The 17,148-nt window shown below is 41.6% G+C and overlaps 1 protein-coding gene across 1 annotated transcript in view; it reads left to right on the top strand.

Annotated features, from left to right (window-relative positions):
• Window positions 1-15,962: 15,962 nt before the first annotated feature.
• USP53 (ubiquitin specific peptidase 53) overlaps window positions 15,963-17,148 on the top strand; it is a 39,048-nt gene continuing 37,862 nt past the window's right edge. Inside the window, exon 1 of the mRNA XM_054064866.1 lies at window positions 15,963-16,038. The gene's annotated coding sequence lies outside the window, so the exon portion shown is untranslated. The remainder of the gene's footprint in view (window positions 16,039-17,148) is intronic.

The raw sequence follows: 17,148 nt of genomic DNA, 5'->3' as shown, positions 1-17,148 counted from the left end.
GACTGGTTCTGGCAAGCACACCAAATTAGAGTCACTGAGCTTTGTTACCACAAATGCTTTTATTACTAGAAAGAAATTTCATACACCTCTTCCCTACAGCCATAGCATATATTAGGATTTAAAAGCATGCCATTTTTCTTGCTCTTGACATGCTGGCAAGCTCTGACATTTGAAAAATACAAGTATCAGATTCTTATTAGGCATCTGGGACCACACAGGGGGCATGCAAAAATCAGTAAGAGGGTGCTGGTTTTCAGTGTCATTTTTCAGGTTACAACTACATTATAGCATAAGGCAAGCATCAGTCTAATAATTGCTTGTTTCTAAATGCTTTTGTGTTTAAGAAGTATCCAGTATCTGCCAGTTGAATATTCTAACACACAGTTTAGTTTGTAGGTGTTTCGAAGCTGGGAACTTTCCTTCAACCAACAGGTCACTCTCAAACATCCCAGGGCATTACAGTCTCTAAGCATGCGTGCAACATCCAAGAGGTCTCTGAGTATCTCAGATATTCACTGAATCAGAGTATTCATAACATTTTGCAAACTCTATGGTAAGAGGTTCGTCAGATTTTATCTCCCATAGAAGATAGTGATGGTAAGCAAATTAAGAAATATTTTCCAGGTATTTTCCTTATTAATAGTTTTGGTGGTGTTGAGCTACAGAAAGAATCTTAAAATCTGCAGAAAAGAACAGTAGAATGAGATCTGAAATGGAAAGATCAATAAGAAGTTTTATCTGTATTTTTGTGGCTGAAATTTATGTCTGTAAAAATGGTTTCCACTTTTCAAATCTAGTTTCAAGGCAGGTAGTGGGCAAAGGAAATTCTGTCATCTATTTTCTTTAATTTACTCGGTCATGCAAACTGCACAAACAGGCCCTAAACAAATTTATGAAAGGAAAAAATAATCCTCATTGACTGAGAACACTTTCTTAGCAACGGATTTGTTTGGGCGCCTTATCTATGCACATCATACAACTATTTTACAGACAATTGACTAAAATATTAATTCTTCAAGGCTAAAAATTGAAAGGCTAAAGGAAAAAAAACTATAGTGAGAAGCAGTGCAAACAAGTTCTTGAGGAATTTGTTTTTTATGAGCCAGCATAAGCATTCATAAGGCTATTAGAATAGAAATATGAGAAAATTGGTGTCCAGCACACAGACAGAGAGGACTGTGACGAAGAGATACATAATTTTTATTGTACACTCTGTAACAATAACCTATATATGCAGAGCATGCCACCTTGCTTCTTACACAACACACCTACCACTGACTTTAGTTTCTTGTACAGCTGTGGATCCACTAGTGCAGAATGGGCTGAGGAGCTTAAGGTGTTTGAAAAGCACCAAGTCTGCTATGCATCTGTTCGGCTAACAGTTGAAGTAACAGCATTAGATGTGGACGGAAACTACTGGCAGTCTTTAAGCTGCTAGATTCTGAGACTTCTGAAATGAGCTGTATCACAGCAAAACTGGTAGCTCTAATTCAACACTAGGCTACAGTTATAAGTTGCAGCAGAAAAGTAAGAACTCTGTGTCTCCTGCTTTCCTAGCTCCGCTCACCACGGAGCTACGTACACACCAGTAAATCCAGTGTGCCTGGATTGCTCTTTTCAAACAGAGACCAGCTGTCAGAGAAGAGCCTGCAGCCATACTATTTGATCTTCCCATACTGGGTGGCTTTTGCCAAACTGCCTATGGGGAACAGGCCCTTGCCCACGCTAAACATCTGAACTGTGCTTGGGAATTCTTTGGGAGAGTGTTAATTGGCAGAAGTGAGGACTGCGCAAAGTGCTAAGTATTCAACAGCACAGAGGAGTGAGTGCCAGTGTCCAGGAATGTTCCCTGGCTCCAGCAGCCTAGATGTAGCCTTATTGTGTAAGTCCCACTGCAATAAACAAATCTCTCTGCCAAAAAAACAATCCCTTTGCCACAAAAGAAGATCTCTTATTAAGGCTGGGAATTCGGAGATTCTCTGTTAACTGCAATGGGGTTTAGCATCTGCATTTATTTTGTGAGATATGCACATTGCACTAGAGGAAAGAGTAGCTGTGGGTAACTACTGACTTCAGAGATCAAGATTCATATTAATTTTTGTAGATAAAGAGATGGCTCTGAAGTGAGAGAAAAAAGGGGGGGGGTTGGTCATAGGTCTGGATAGATCAACAAATACATACTTTTAAATGTTCAGTGGTGCTTCTAAAAGCTATAGCTGTAAGGAATACAGATGAAAGATAGATTAAATGGAAAAACACATGAGCAACAGCTTTACACAAACATAAACAATCAGACGTACATAAATATTTTACAAAATGTGCTTACAACATCAAGTACATTTTACGACAAGACACTCATATTTGCTTCCAGAAGAGAAAGGGACTTAATGGGATGATGAAAAGGCAGACATGCAGTGGGAGTAAACATATAGTTTAAAATGTCCAGAAATCTTTGTTGCCAAAGTTTTTATTTGCATTAAGGTACCCATTGCAGCAGTATAAAGGGAACAAAAAATAATTTAAATGTTTTCACTAACAATATGGTGAATTAAGGAAATAGTTTTGCCATTTCCCAGTACAAAATAATCTGTACAAAATAATCTGTAATGACAGTATGCCAAAAAAAGAGAGATGTATTCTTCTGAGTAGCTCTATGAATATAAGTTTTTTTCAAAAACATATACACCTTAAATCTCTTTTGACATGAAAAGCCAGTGTTCATGGCCTGTGCTGTCTGCACTGTTGAGGATATAGCTTTCAGCAATAGCAGCTATCAGAAGGAGCTCATATTATAACACTATACAGTTATGGCCCGAAACTATGTTTATTGGTGTCATGTTTATCATTCCTATTTCACATACTTCAGCCAGATCCATAAAAACTATATAGTCGTATCTCACTTTAGTTAGCTAAGCTAATAGGCCAAATTACCCTAACATGTAAATCCTTCACTGGCAGCACGGAAGTTATTTCAGAAGCAACACATACAGCAGATGATATGAAATTCGTTCTTGAATCCAGCAGGCCACAGTCTCTCTGATGCTGATTTCTGATGATGTGCTGCTTGCTGATGTCAGTTCTATGGTCTGTTTGCATGAACAGGGCAATAAAAACCACGTATGGTCTCTCTCCCAGTTTCAATAAATAAACTGCAGGTGATTTGGGTTTTGGCTGTTGCGTAATAGAGATTAGGTGTCAGTGCCAGGAAATGAACAATTCATGTTGTTACTTTTGTACCATCCGGAAAGGTTTTGCTTATACCTCATCTTGTACTTCGCGTGCATGTATTTTTTAACTGTGTACTCACTTCTTTAATGTTTTAACGATGTCAGCATGGCTTATGACATGGCTTGGCTGCTTTCCCTCCTGCATAATCCATACAACTGACAATTGTGGAGATGAATTATTACTCTATCATCTCAAAGTATCTCTGTGTTTTAATTAATTTAATACACGTTGTCTCAATCAGAAGCAGGAAAACCATGTTGGAGATGGAATTCTGATACCAGTTAAATCAAACAAAGCTTTTGGCACAGACAGAATTTCACCATTCATGGCATTTATTGCCTCTCAAATGTATATTTGTAATTTAAATGCATGCCACTACCACAGCTACTGAGTGTTCAGCATTAGAAAGGATGTTCTGGATTATCGAGCTGGGCCTAACAGTGAATGTAGCTGATTTTGATTGTACATATGATGAAATGCAAATAACCCTAATAATGCCTCAGAAACACTCTGGTGAACTGGATGAATCTGTACGGAAAAAATGAGCGCATATCTACTAAGATCTTTTTAAAATTATTTTCAGACCAGCCATGAATAATCTGCACTTTGCTTCAGTTCACAGATGGTCTTACACAAATACTCTGGGCCATACCTAAGACAACAGGAAAAAATATGCTTCTTGAAATACAGTATGACTGTGGATCATCAAATGCCATCTATGAGAGATCTGAATTTCTCAGTGTGAGACCATAAATCATTAGCAGTCTAGAGAGAAATAACAGATTTCCACAGGGCTGACAAGTCACATAGTGCTGGCTCCTTCATTACTTCCAGAAGCCACATACTGTTCAAAAACAAATAAAGTACTCTAAATTATTTATAAATAATATCTGCCACAAAGCTGCTGTGTAATGGGTTGTGAGAACATAGATCATAAAAATAGTTAAAAAATGCAGTCAGGGCCCTGATATAGTTTAAGAAACAAAAGTTGCCTATAAAATACTCCTATTAGAATCATAGAATCATTAAGGTTGGAAGAGACCGCTAAGATCTCCCAGTCCAACCATCAGCTCAACACCACTGTGCCTGCTAAACCATGTCCTGAAGTGCCATGTCTACACATTTTTTGAACACCTCTAGGGATAGTGACTCCCTGGGCAGCCTGTGCCAGTGCTTCACCACTCTTTCAGTAAAGAAATTTTTCCTAACATCCAATCTAAACCTCCCCTGGTGCAACTTGAGGCCATTTCCTTTCATCCTATCACTTGTTACTTTGGAGAAAAGGAAATTAAAAAGCAGCAGAGAGGGTAAAATCCATTCAAAGAAATAATAAATCATGTTAAACAGCCTGCAGGCTGTGTTCAGAGTACATAAAAATTACTACAGAGCTCTAATCTTGCCCTCCAAAAAAAGTTAACATGGTTTAAGAGCAAAATAGAGGTGACTCAGAAAACAAAATGACAAAAGTTCTCTGTGAGGAAACAGTAATGAGACCATCTAACACAAAGAAAGGAAGTTATGACAGAGGTCTCCACAAATGGTATGGAGGAGATGGAGGGGGAATAATAACACAGGAACAAACTTGCTCTCAATAAAATGATAAGGAACCAACTTTAGAATTAACAGACTAAATAACTGTACAAGAAATGCCTCATTGTGGAAGCTGATGCTATAGGATGGCGTGGATCAAAAACTATTAATAACTTCAAAGCAGGATTAAACAAATCACAGTGGTAACTATGCCTGTTATGGATACTGGAACCGCATGATCTGAATCTGGGGAATATCACTGGAAAACAAAGTTGTGTGAGAAAGATCACCCCACAGTTAGCCCATTTCTTTCTATAAATACTTCCTACTGGGTACTGTCAAAGATTGATAACAGATTTGAAGGATGCAGCGGTCCCACTAAATGCTTTCTGTCTGTTTTCTTAAAATCATGTGTTAAAGTACCATGACAATTCTTGCAAGTGCTGTTAGTACAGATGCTTATTTTACATCAAATATCCATTGAGAGCAGTTAGAGGAAAGCCAATTCCCACATGTGAATGAATGTAAACTAGAACCAGAGTGAGCCAGAATTAACTTAAGACCTTCCACACAGTGTATGAGTGCTGCAGGGAACACAAGAGCCAGAGCTCAGCTACGCCTTTGGCAAGACTCTGACCCTATGCAGTGAGACCTCACCCTCCCATGGCCACGCTCAGCACGTTCCACATGTTAAGGACGCACCAGCTCCCACTGGATCCCAGGAATTTTTCAGCATATTATACAAAGTTTAAGGAAAAAGGATAAGAGAGAGCCTCGCTGATCAGAATACAAGAAAAATCTTGAAGGAAAACGTCTGAAAAATCCAAGCCTTGGATCTGGATTTATCACAGATGGGCTTTAGACAAAACATAGGAAATTTCTTCCTCTGTTTTCCTATTAATAAAATAGAAATGCTAATTCAGACTGTATGTATTTTTTGAGGGTTTTTCCTTTCTTTTAATTTAAAAAAAGAAAATTTATGGTTAAAAAACCCCAAAAAAGTAAAAAGTAGTTTTACATGAATACAAACATAATATTCCAGGCTGATGCATAATGAATAAAAGAACCATTACAAGTAAAATAACATTCTGCTTTCATTTTCCTTGAAATAACAGATCTCATTCTACTGTGGGCAGATTTTGACTGAATCAGTATCTGATTCTTTAAATAGAAAGATGTAACATTAGGTTTTAAAAAGTTAAAATAACTTCTTTTTTGCAGTTATTTTTGGCCAAAACTATGAACTAAATCCAGGATGAATTCACAAATACTTGGTTTTCTCATGGCAACTGCATTTTCTGTGAACAAACTATAACTCCAAAACACCTGGCCCAGCATTTGCAGTATTTCCCTACTTCACAGAAAGATTGTTAGACAAAGTTAAAAAACACTTGCAAGTGGCAGAGGATTTATCAATCACACTAAGAGTGAAAATAAGCCTGAATATTGTGAGCCAACTGTTCTTTCAAAAGCAAATGGAGATTAAAATATTCGATGGAGTTTGTACAAAGAACAGCCTGAACTTTGCCGGTTGGGAGCTGGCTGTACTCATTAATGCAGGAATGCCCTCAGGCTGCTTTGTGCGGAGGTAGAACTTAGAACTGGATTTCTCTGGACTACTGAAGGACATCTGGATGATCAAATCTTCTTCTTATAACATAATAGGACTATTCTGCAAGGAAATATATCCAGTTCCTCTGAGGTAGGAGTGGGAAAAGAAGGGAGAAGGATTTCAAAAGGCCAGTGTAGGGAATGAGGAAATCCTAGGTGGTGTATAGAGCAGCAGGCTAAGAATTCTCATAGTGAGAAGGCCAGCAGCCATGTAGCAGTCTAAAGAGTATCACTCTAGTTCCCTTTCCTTGGTAAAGTTTCTGTGTAGAGCCAAGTTACTCAGACTAGGCATAAATATTAACTTTGAAGAGTAGTTACTTTAGTCATTACACTTACGACTACTGAAAGATGACTGTGCAAGATAACTACAAATGATTATAAGCAAACATGTGAGGCATGACAGGCGCTTCCTAGGCCAGCCTACTGTACGTCAACAAGCCAAGGAAGGCTGAATTCTGGCAGCTGAATTCTAGAAAAATATCATTCCTCAAGGTCTTAATGAGAACATTTTGACTGCTTGCTGGCAAGGGAAGAAGAAGAACAAGCTGTTCAAATGGAAAAGAGAAGAACAAGCCGACCAGTTACAGCAAGCACTACTGAACTAAAATGGAATGTGCTTATTTTCTAGCAGGGTTTTGCAGGGATACAAATACATTTCATTAATGAATCATTATTGAAAAGAAAATGATGCTACACACAGTTCAAAATAAAAAAAAACTCTCCACATATTTAATGATGTTATTTTATCATTCATTCAGATATGGCTCACACAATAGGCGCAGAGAATGGAAAATGTGGAAAACGGAAGCATCAGTGGGAAGGAGGGAATAAAGCAAACTTGCACTGCTATGGTTCCATGAGATGAAGACAGGAGGCATTTGCCTCAGCCCTGCTGTCTTTTTCATTCTGTGCGGCACAGTGCTCACATCCACCACAGTGAAGAAACCTCAGCCTGGTTTAACCAACAGTTGCTTTGAGCTAGTAAATATGAGACAATTCAGGCCTGAGTGTGCTCTAACTACACCTTAATGAAGCATAGCACAAACCAGTCCCATTCTATAACATGTCCCTTGCACATCATAGATCATTGTATTGTACAATAGCCATATTTTCTCTTAGCAACGTTTAGAGGCCTGGGCAGTTAATGAATTTCCTCTAATTTCAAATCTAAGTTTATTCATACTCAGCTCAGAGTCTTTCTTAACAAAACTTTTTTTAACTAAAACAAGCTTCATTTGCTGTCACATTTGCTTCAATTATTATGTTCAAAGCTTGTAAGGTCTTTTACTCTTCACTTGTCTAAACAATGCAATCCAGGTTCTCTGAGTCTCCTGTACACTCCTCTTTTTAGCAGGGATTTTACTTTTCTTAATAACTCTTCCAAGTCCAGTTTCTTGAATGTGAATTTCCAGATCTGTTCTCCATTTCAGGGAAAAAAATTCACTGGTCACATTTGCCACACATTGCATTTTTACTTCCTTATCTGTACAGGAAATATAGGGCTGAATTTACTCAGGACTGACTTTACATTTTGCACAGTAACAGCGAGTCAGTGATTCATAGCCACCCTTTCTTTAGCACGTACATGAGGTTCTTCCAAATTCTGTGCTCTTCCACTCAAAAAGCTCTGAGCTTAGATCAAAGAGCCTTTCCTATTAGTCCCTAAGCACATGGCCTTGTACTTCATACTACTCTGTTTTATTTCTCTATTCCTCAAGGTTATCCAATTATTCCAGAATGCCGCCACCCTACAGGGACTGTTTCCCAACCTTATGATGTCAACAGATTTCATTAGCAAGCTCTACTTTTTGTGCCAAGATCACTAACGAAAATATTAAATAACACCAGTTTCAATACCATTTTTTGGACAGAGCTCTAACAGCTTCTCTCTGATATTCAGCATAACTTACTGCCACCTTTTCCTCTGAGGTATTTCTTTGCCCATGTCACAATTAATTTACTAGATGCCCTCTCCCTCAGCTTAACAATTTCATTTGTCTAGAAGAGTAGTTATTGCATCACAGAAATAAAGCGCATAAGGCTGGTGTGATCTGTGTATGGGGGAAAAAATGGTGTTTTATTCTATTTATTTCAATATCCTTAATTTTTTTCCTCCTCTAGAATGTGGGTTTTGTTTTTAAAAATGACTACAAGGAGAAGCCAAAAAGCCTGTCTCCTCCACAAAAAGCCAATCTGCCTTAGAGTCTGTGTTCTGTCCATGTTACAGAAAACCAATCAGTTAAGACGTTCATTTCACCTTTGAGTGTTGCCAAGAAAATCTTCACTGTCAACTCCAGGAGTCTGCAATAGAAAACCAGCTTCTTCCATGCACAGCAGTGGGGCTAAACATTTTGGTATTCCACTATATTTTGGGAGTTCTGAAAACTTCAGGAAGGATTAAAAAACAAAACAAAAATAAAAAGGATGATCTAAATCCTGAAACGCAATGAGCACTGAGAACACTTAACAGATCAACTGCCTTTAAAGAAAAAAAAAAAAACAAAGCAGCCTATTTTGTAACACAATCCTGTTAAATTTTGCTTAGGTATAGACTGAGGTGTGGACTCAACTCCTGTATTTTAAATCAAATAATGTTCAGTTTCTCATACAGGAGAAAATCTATTTTTCTATACATGCTAACATACTTGAGCTGTTTCAGATATTTCCAACTTCTAATGAGAGTATACAAAATGTAATGTTAACCACCATACTACTCCTAATTTTACATTACTTGAATACTGCTCATTTGACTTAGTTTTACTTCATGTTGAATTTCACCCCAAAAGATCAATGTAGCTCCAGAAACTGCCTATGTGAATCTAAGCAATGAGCTTTTTAGTTAATTATTAATTAATTCTTTTCTTTTTCTGTTGCAGACATCTATTCTTACTGGCTTACACCCTAAAGCAAAAGCAATAAACCAGACCTGCGAATTTGAAAGGATTTTGCAAGACTGATACAACACAAACAATGATCATCATTAAAACTACATTTTCAAGAGCACCGGGATGAGGATATAGTTTCAAAAAAGTGCCTGATACATACAGCATACACAGAATTTTCTCATAATTCATAGAATCATGGAATGGTTCAGTTGGAAGAGGCCTTAAAGATTATCCTGTTCCAACCACCCCCTGCCATGGGCAGGGACACCTCCCACTGGATCAAGGTGCTAAAGCCTCATTCAAACTGGCCTTGAACACCTCCAATGATAAAGCATCCATAACTTCTCTGGGCAACCAGTGCCAGTGCCTCGCCACCTCACAGGAAAAGCTTTCTTCCTAATATCTCATCTAAATTTCCCCTCTTTCAGCTTAAAACCTTTCCTCCTCGTCCAATCCCTGCACTCTCTGATAAAGAGCCCCGCCCAGCTTTCCTGCAGGCCACCTTTAAGTGCTGGAAGGCTGCTATGAGGTCTGCCTGGAGTCTTCTCTTCTCTAGGCTAGAGATACTTCTACTGTTCCGATATTTCTACTGTTCTAAAACTTATACTGTTCCAGGAACTAACTTTAAAAAACAGAACAGTCTAAAATAGGAGAGGATTTGTATTGTTGCTTCATGAAAGTAGATTACTGGACTGGGAATTGGATTATCTAAGAGGGAAAATAGCCATTTGCAGGATTTATGCAACTCCCACCCTTTCCCTTGTTCCTAAAGAAGGAGCACAATCATGCACACGTAGATCTTCTTCCAGGTTTGTTATCATCAAAAAGTCTGGAGAAGAAAGAAAACCAATGTTTCCTTTCTCAGGGTGAAATTCTAGATTAGTTCAATGAGACTGCTTTTTCCACCCCACTGTACATTTTAGCACTGGAAAGACTACCAGGGAAAAAACACTGCACTCTGTGCACGTGATCCACCCCATCCTGACCAGTTTTGGTCAGGATAATGTACAGTGTAGGAGAAAAATATTGTCTTTATTCCTGCACCTAAAGGAAGCACACTTAAAAAATAGTGATTATGTCCTATGAAAGTTTGTCTACAGCTAAATGAAAGGAGGAGGAAGGAGCAGAAAGAGAAATTATAGAAGTTTGGAATCTCAGTCCATGAAACAGCATGCAGCAGACTCCTCCCTGTGAGTCTGTAATGCCCCTGTGTTTAAATTTGTGGCCTCCTGTGTTCCGTATTACTATTTTTTTAACCTAGCTAAAATAAACCAACACTACTTAACACTCTCATTGCTCCTGCCGCTTAACTTAGAGCTTTTAAGATTAAGAAAGCGATGCTTTTTCAGGGAGGATGAATCTTCTCCTTCTTTCATTCACATCTTCTGTATTTCATTTTCCTTCTTTCTCCTTTTCTTACTGCTGATACCCTTGTTTTGTTACTTCATTCATATTTTTCACCTTAACTTTTGTTATCACTATTCCATATCCTCCTCCTAAATTTTATTCCTCCTCATTCTTTTCTCAACCCTCTCAGTTTTGCAATTGCTTGGCCCTCTCCCACAGACCCAGTATCCATGGAGCAGGCTTGCAGCATCTCCAGAAGCACAGCCAGAAAGGTTATGAAGAGCAAAATACCTTTTGACCATAGTGCTCCAGATAGGATAAAAAAAGGAGTGGGAGACTAGCTGACTGAATGTGTCTGCCTGGATGAGTCTCTAAAGAAATGCTCCACTAGCCTAGTTTGAAGAAGAAAATGGATGTGTGTATGCATTGCAAACTCTATACAGGATGTGGTAATGACAGCAATCAGATGAGTAAGCTCCATGTGACTGCTGGCTACAGGCTACACGAGGAAAACTTTGCTGGAGTGTGCTTAGAAGGAAAGGTTGTGGGTACAGGTGCTCATGGTAGGACTGGAACATAGTTAGGTAAAGTTACTCAAGAAGCAAGGTATCCTCATGTAGCTTACTGGGAGTTGAGAGGTATTTCTGACTTGTTCTGCTCTTGTTTTGGATCTTTTTTGTGATAACACAGCTGAGCAGACAACTGACGGAACTTGGACTAAAACGTCATTAGGGCTTCGAACTCCTTCGAATAATTTATGTAATTATCAAAATACTGTACATAACATGTACATAACATGCAATAAATGCATTCTAACCTGTATTGGACACGTGCAAAAACCCAACCCCTTGGATATGCTGAAGGATCTGGATCAGATCCGCCTCCATTCTCTCCCAGCTCTGTTTCGTGTCACACCCTACTTCCCCTCATCAACTACTCTGCCACATTGTTCTTCCTTCCTTTTGAATATCTTAATATTGGCCTGTTAGCCTGGAGCCAACCTGAATGGTTGGATTACGGAGTAGAACTGTAAAAGCCTATTTTACTTTACTCTGGATCCCTTTCCTCCAAGTTTAACACCTTCTCAACTCTCCTAGTCAACTCTTCGGTTTAACAATCTGTTTCACTGTTACTAATACTGCGAAATTTTACATAAACATCAGTATTAAACCCACATAAACATTCTTCTGCATCCCTGCATCATGCATAGCACATATCCTGCACTGACAATAACTGCAACAGGAAATCATTTGCCCTCGTAGCATTGTTTTGTACTTGCACCATTCATTCTAATTTTAAAATTCTTCTTCTAGTTCATTTAAGGCTTCCTGTGCCACACCTGTGTCGTTCTCAGTCTGAACTGTGTGGAAGACTCTACTGAGATTCACTGGTAGAGAATCTTAAAATAAACCATAATTAAAGCTCACAGACTACAGTTACTCTGAGGAAAAAAAAGGAATAGAAGAAACCAATATAAATCCTAAGGGAGTTCTAAAAGATTAGCAGTGAAAAACAAATCTGTGTTGAAGAAAGGACAGAGGCAAACAAGAAAGCAGAGTCCACGGAGAAGTAAAAATATCAAAACGAGGTCATAATCAGAATGAGGTCATAATCCTACTTTGGGATTCACAGATGCCTTTGCTTGACTGGCTTTGCAAAGAAGTAATGCAGGGATCAAGGACTAAAATGGTACTAACCATAACAATAGGCAGGGTGTTTTTTTATAAATATACAGTAACAAATGGACTACCACAAAACTGGATTTTTAATGGTAATGTGCACATACTGACTGTTAACACGTTTTTATCTTAAAAGTTCTAGTGAGAATTAGAAATTCAAATACCTATCCATAGACAGCTAAGAAAGAACTACACAAAACCCCTCAGAATGCTCATTGTACCAATGTACCTCATGAATCTTAGGGCATGAGAAAATCAGATATTCAATCCCCTTCAAAAATCACAAAATCTAGAGAACTTTACAATACTTCTGCATGAGCGTGGGAGACAACCCTTCTCACCAACACTGCAGTGTAAGCTAGAGGCAAACAAACACAGCATCTATAAAAGAATTTAAAACTGTATACGCGTCAATTACTGGCCATAACACCTGAAAGTCACAAAAGACCACTTTATAAAACTCCTGCATCAAGTAACTTACTCCAACTTGTGAATGTGAGACGATCATCCAAATCACTGAAAAGTGTGGCCACATATATATGTTATCTATATGTGTGTGTGTGTATGTATATATAAAGGAAAAACAAATATATATGAACCAAATATGTAACAAAAGCCTGGAAAATGTAATGAAAATCTCCCCAAAGAATTACTGGGTTTTTTTGAAGTAAAAAGTTGGCCACTTGATGAAAAACGCTAGAGAGTGAAACTTAGAAACTTGCCTTTGCCAGCGGCCTTCTTACGCTAGCAACACAATGGAAGAAACACTACCAAAAATAATCTGATCAAAATATATAAAAAATTATTTTTAAATGAAAACAGATACAAGAACATCAAAAGTGTAGTATCTAAGCAAAGCAGCGAACTAACTTTATGCAGTGCCATGCATTGCACACAGTGCATTCTGGAATGAAATGTCACTGCAATCTGGATGACCTAAGGAGATGTTGAAAGGGAACTTTACAGGTGAAGTACTTGGTGTACTGTTGCAGAAGATGCTATTGGAAAAATGAATGTGCTTTTATACACATAAGCACTTTTCCAATCCTGAAAGATCATGGAAAAGGCAACTGGAAGATAGAGAATAAAAAAGTTGTATCCAGGAGGATGTGCTAAGGATATTGGGTGATATTGACTAAGGATATTGACCGATATTGGGTGTGGTAATACCTAAAATATCATTACTAATCTAGAAATGAAATGTATTACTAAAATCTACATGTTTATCCAGGGAATCAATGATAATAGTGAAATATAGGATGCACTCGAGCAACTAAAAACATGAGTATTCATATTCAAGTTCAAGGTTCTGCTCCTGGGTCAGGGCAATCTCCAGCACAATTACAGGCTGGGCAGAGAATGGATTGAGAGCAGCCCTGAGGAGGACTTGAGGGTCCTGGTGGATGAGAAGCTCAACATGAGCCGGCAATGTGTACTTGCCGTCCAGAAAGCCAACCATGTCCTGGGCTGCATCAGAAGTGTGACAAGCAGGGTGAGGGAGGGGATGCTGCCACTCTACTCTGCCCTCGTGAGATCTCACCTGGAGTCCTGTGTTCGCTTCTGGAGTCCTCAGCACAGGAAGGACATGGATCTGTTGAGTGGAGTCCAGAAGAGACCACAAAGATTATCAGAGGGCTGGAACACGTCTCTTATGAGGACAGGACGAGAGCCAGGCTTGTTCAGTCTAGAGAAGAGAAGTCTCTGAGGAGACCTTATAGCAGCCTCCCGGGACTTAAACAGGGCTACAGGAAAGCTGGCAAGGAGCTCTTTATCACAGGGTGTGCAGGAATAGGATGAAGTGTAAGGATTTTAAGCTGAAAGAGGGAAGATTTAGATGAGATATTAGGAAGAAACTTTTTCCTGTGAGGGTGGTGAGGCACTGGCACAGGTTGTTCAGAGAAGTTTTGGCTGCCCCATCCCTGGAGGTGTTCAAGGCCAGGCTGGATGGAGTTTTAAGCAACCTGATCCAGTGGAAGGTGTCCCTGCCTGTGGCAGGGGGTTTGGAACTGAATGAGCTTTAAAGTCTTTTCCAACCCAAATCATTCTGTGATCGATATATAATTCCTTTTGCAAAATACAAAAGGAAAGACACCTCCTTCTCCATAATAATAGAAAAGACAAAAATTACGGGCAACATGTCCAGGGCAATGACCCCCACGCAGGTGAGATGGAACATGGCCCAAAATGGAACTCAAACGCAACTTTGCAATGTGTATGTGCTTGTTCGGGGTTTGGCCTAAAAGCTGTCCTGGCTCTATCGGCCCCTCACATGCCTCTGCTGGGTAACTGGCATCTTTAGTAAAGGCAACGTGCGTAGACAGACATCCTGGAAAACAATTGCTGGAAAAACAACCGCTGCTGTGTTCATTTAATGGGTTATTAACTCAGAAACCCAGCAGTTTGGAACAGCGCAAACAGAGGTTTCCTGGGCTGCAACCAGGCGACTTTGAGAGCTGCTCCCAAGTACCTGAGGTGTAGCTACAGCAGCTTTCACACTTGGGATAAGCGTGTCCTCCATCCACGATAACACAGGGCAAGAAAAGTGTATTTTCACAGCTCTGGCCCTCACGGTGGCTCCCCAGGCCTTTAGGGATCATAGAACAGTTTGGGTTGGAAGGGACCTTATAGCTTACCCAGTTCCAGCCCATGGCCAGGGACACCTCTCACTGGATCAGGTTGCTCCAAGCCCCATCCTTGAACACCTGGCCTTGAACACCTCCAGGGATGGGACATCCAGGACTCCTCTGGGCAACCTATGCCAGTGCCTCATCGCCCTCACAGGAAAACATTTCTTCCCAAGGTCTCATCTAAATCTCCCCTCTTCCCGCTTAAAACAGTTACCGCTTGTCTCATCACTGCACTCCCTGATAAAGAGCCCTTTGCCCTCAGGGACCCCCTTGCTCTCAGGGACCTCTCCCTTCAGAGACCTCTCCACTCAGTGACCCTCCCCTAAGAGACCCTCTTGTTCTCAGGGCGCCCTGCCCTCAGGGACCCCAGCCCCTCAAGAAGCCCCTTGCTCTGAGGGACTCATCCTCTCAGGGATCCCTTCCTTCAGGGACCCCCTTGTCCTCAAGGACCACTTCCCCTAAGGGACCCCTCCTCTCAAGAAGACCCTCCCCTCAGAGACCCTCTTGTCCTCAGGGACCCCCTCTCCTCAAGGACCCCCTCCCCTCAAGGACTCCCTCCCCTCAGGGACCCTCTTGTCCTCAAAGACCCCCTCCCCTCAAGGACCCCCTCCCCTCAAGGACCCCCTTTCTCTCAGAGGCCCCTTCTCCTCGGGGACCTCCTTCACTCACGGACCTCTCCCCTCAACGACCCCTCCCCTCAAGAAGCCACTCCCCTCAGCAAGACCCTTGCTCTGAGGGACCGCCTCATCCTCAGAGACCCTCCCCTCAGGGATTCCCGCCCTTCGGGTAGCCCCGCCCCTCACACAGACCCGCCTCCCGCCCGTGTAGCTCCGCCCCCTCGCGGTCTCACCCCTGTGATTGGTCGCGGCTCCTCCAATCGCTGCGAGCGCTTCCGCCCGCCCCGCGCGGCCGCCTCTTTCGCTGCCCTCGCTGTCCCTGGCGCTGGGCAGATCCGGGATAGCGGGGCGGTGTCATTGCGCCTGCGCTGCGGCGGGAGGGGCGGGTGGGAGGGGCGGAAGGAGGAGCGAGGGGCGAGGGGGGCGGGGGCTAAAGTTGCTGCGGGGGCGGGGAGGGGGCGAGACGGGAGCTGCGTGCGGAGCCGCGGGAGGTGGCCGAGGAGACCGGGAAGGGGTGAGATGGGATACCCCCCCCCGCTTTGGAAGCTCGGGAAGGGGTTGGATTCCTCTCCTTTGGAAGCTTGGGAAGGGATGAGATGAGATTCCCCCCCCTTTCCTTCGGAAGCTCGGGAAGGGATGGGACCCCCCCCCCAACACCCTCCCTCCCTTTCTTGGGGACCTTGGGAAGGGATCCCCGCCACCCCTTCTTCGGAAGTTCGGGAAGGGATGGGGATCCCCTCACACCCCTTCTTCGGAAGCTCGGGAAGAGATGGGGATCCCCTCACCCCTCTTCGGAAGCTCGGGAAAGGATGGGATTTCCCCCCCCCCCCTCCTTCAGGAGCTCGGGAAGGGAAGGTCTTCCCAGCACCACCCTCGGGAGCTTGGAATGGGATGGAATCCCCCCATTTCGGGAGTCCGGGGAAGGGTGGGATCCCCCCTCGGCAGCGGGTGCCAGGGAGGGGTGGGATCGCCTCTTGTCGGGTCTACCAAAGCCCGGAACGCGAAGTTAATGTTTAACGTGGAAGTCACATGCCCACCAGCGAGTTCTCCTAGAGTGTTTTTCCAAGACTGTTTGGAACAGGAAATGCCAGTACAGGTAGTCCGGAGCTGCTTGGGATTTAACGCACCTCCAAACGCAGGTTATTTGCTGTATTCGTGCAGACGGGGCTGGAGAGGCGTGTGGGCAGGTGGATGCAAACTGCTTAGCGTCTGACTTTATTCCTTTCCTTGATTTTCAATGCAAATATCTTAAAACCAGCTTTTCAGAGGAAATGCGTCTCCTTCTCTCGACGTGTATTTTTCCCTTCCCAAAATAAGCGTCAGTTTTACATATCTTTACTTAATGCTGTATTTTGCGCATGCAGAAGAAAAAAAAAAATCCCCTTTTGCTTAACTTTGGAGCTACTAAGATTGTTTTAAGGGCAGAAACTTAATCACGTGAATAATATTGTGCCTGATTGATGATGCAGTATCCCTTTCCCCCTGAAGGCAGTGACTGACTGTTATTAACTGTTTGGTTCTTGGAGAATGAAGGGGTGATTTTAGGTATCAAAATAGTGAGACTTGTGTTATAATCTGAACATAAATTGGCGACACGTAAACCTTCCTTCCCTTAACAGATTGT

Source organism: Cuculus canorus, chromosome 4 (assembly GCF_017976375.1).
Source record: "Cuculus canorus isolate bCucCan1 chromosome 4, bCucCan1.pri, whole genome shotgun sequence".
NCBI classification, from domain to species: Eukaryota; Metazoa; Chordata; class Aves; order Cuculiformes; family Cuculidae; genus Cuculus; species Cuculus canorus.
Note: the sequence above shows the minus strand (reverse complement) of the source record. Positions and strands in the feature narration are given on the sequence as shown.